The sequence below is a fragment of the Castor canadensis genome, chromosome 5 (genome assembly GCF_047511655.1).
Source record: "Castor canadensis chromosome 5, mCasCan1.hap1v2, whole genome shotgun sequence".
NCBI classification, from domain to species: Eukaryota; Metazoa; Chordata; class Mammalia; order Rodentia; family Castoridae; genus Castor; species Castor canadensis.
This window is the reverse complement of record NC_133390.1, coordinates 134,471,151-134,473,697: the sequence shown is the minus strand read 5'-3', so window position 1 is coordinate 134,473,697 and position 2,547 is coordinate 134,471,151. Positions and strand designations below refer to the sequence as shown.

Genomic DNA, 2,547 nt, shown 5'->3' with positions numbered 1-2,547 from the left:
AGCATCTCCTGCACGGATTTTCTTGGCAAGCTTAAAGAAGGGACAAGCAGTTACCATCCTTGCTAACAGACCTTAGTCATAGAGATGAGTGTGGGAAGATAAATACCCCAACTCCCTCACTCTCAAGAACCTTGGTGGTAGTGGCCTTGTTCTCGCCTTTCTCCTCTGTTTGGCACGCACTCTGCGCTGCTTCTGTCAGCCTCCTGCCGCCATCTCCTTAAGACCAAACACCATGCCTTCAATTAAGTTGCAGAGTTCTGATGGAGAGAGATATTTGAAGTCGATGTAGAAATTGCCAAACAATCTGTGACCATCATGACCATGTTGGAAGATTTGGGAATGGGTGATGAAGGAGATGATGACCCAGTTCCTCTACCAAATGTTAATACAGCAATATTAAAAAAGGTCACTCAGTGCTGCACCCGTTACCTCCTCCTCCTGAAGATGATGAGAACAAAGAAAAGCGAACAGACGTTAAACCTGTTTGGGACCAAGAATTCCTGAAAGTTGACCAAGGAATACTTTTTTAACTTATTTTGGCTGCAAACTACTTAGACATAAAAGGTTTGCTTGATGTTACATGCAAGACTGTTGCCAATATGATTAAGGGGAAAACTCCTGAGGAGATTCGCAAAAGCTTCAATATCAAAAACGACTTTACTGAAGAGTAGGAAGCCCAGGTACGCAAAGAGAATCAGTGGGGTGAAGAAAAGAAAAAAAAAGAAATTCAAAAGAAGAAATTCAAATGGCCAGAAAACACATGAAAAAATGCTCACCATCTCTAGCAATAAAGGAAATGCAAATTAAAACCACACTAAGATTCTACCTCACCCCTGTTAGAATAGCTATCATCAGCAACACCACCAACAACAGGTGTTGGCGAGGATGTGGAGAAAAAGGAACCCTCTTACACTGTGGGTGGGAATGTAAACTAGTACAACCACTTTGGAAAAAAATTTGGAGGCTACTTAAAAAGCTAGACATCGATCTACCATTTGATCCAGCAATACCACTCTTGGGGATATACCCAAAAGACTGTGACACAGGTTACTCCAGAGGCACCTGCACACCCATGTTTATTGCAGCACTATTCACAATAGCCAAGTTATGGAAACAGCCAAGATGCCCCACCACTGACGAATGGATTAAGAAAATGTGGTATCTATACACAATGGAATTTTATGCAGCCATGAAGAAGAACGAAATGTTATCATTCGCTGGTAAATGGATGGAATTGGAGAACATCATTCTGAGTGAGGTTAGCCTGGCCCAAAAGACCAAAAATCATATGTTCTCCCTCATATGTGGACATTAGATCAAGGGCAAACACAACAACGGGATTGGACTATGAGCACATAATAAAAGCGAGAGCACACAAGGGAGGGGTGAGGATAGGTAAGACACCTAAAAAATTAGCTAGCGTTTGTTGCCCTTAACGCAGAGAAACTAAAGCAGATACCTTAAAAGCAACTGAGGCCAATAGGAAAAGGGGAACAGGAACTAGAGAAAAGGTTAGATCAAAAAGAATTAACCTAGAAGGTAACACACACACACAGGAAATCAATGTGAGTCAATGCCCTGTATAGCTATCCTTATCTCAACCAGCAAAAACCCTTGTTCCTTCCTATTATTGCTTATACTCTCTCTACAACAAAATTAGAAATAAGGGCAAAATAGTTTCTGCTGGGTATTGAGGGGGTGGGAGGGAGAGGGAGGGGGCGGAGTGGGTGGTAAGGGAGGGGGTGGGGGCAGGGGGGAGAAATGAACCAAGCCTTGAAAAAAAAAATTAAAAAAAAGAAAGAAAAAAAAATAAATTACCAATTGTCCATCTGAAAAAAAAAAAGAAAAGTGAAATGTTGTACCTGACACTGTAACACTAAGGATTGTTCCAAATACTAGTTGCACTTTTCTGTTTATAATTGTTAATATTAGACAAACAGTAGACAAATGAAGCAGCACATCAATTGTATTAGCATAAGATTGTCCTTATTGCATGTGTAGTTTGAGTACAGACTCCAAACCTATGGCTGAGTTTCTGCTAGTATGAGCGAAAGCTTTTCTCTTTATTCTGAATAAAACTGAACTATGGGTTCTCTGTAGAAAGTGGCATTTTGGACTTTTCCTCTTCTATCAAGCAATTTCTGCCTAGTTCATTGTCCAGTTAACTCTAGTTAGGCTTTTAAAAGTTGGCATTGTAAATAAAACAACTTGCAAAAAGTTTTATTATCTTTATTCATGAGTTGGAAACTGGAAAAGGCCTACTTGAAGTTAATGGTCTGAGTGGGGCTATTGGGATGTCTTCCAGACTCCTAGAGTCAAGCACGTACCACTGATACTGATTAGCTTACATGAAGCAGGGCTCTTAATTGGACTTGAGGACTTTTTTTTTTTTTTTAATCTTCTCAGCCTTGAATATCTTGTCTAGAATCAGTTACTACCTGGTTTGTGGGTTTTTGGGAGAAATGTAAGTAGACAATTTGTTAGCTTTTCAATTTAAAAAGACAATTCATGTGATATGTCATCTTTTTATAATCAGTGTCCCCATGT

The 2,547-nt window shown here is 39.9% G+C and overlaps 1 pseudogene; it reads left to right on the top strand.

Moving 5' to 3' along the window:
- The first annotated feature begins 232 nt into the window (after positions 1-232).
- Positions 233-764, top strand: LOC109695755 (S-phase kinase-associated protein 1 pseudogene; annotated as a pseudogene).
- The last annotated feature ends 1,783 nt before the right edge of the window (positions 765-2,547 follow it).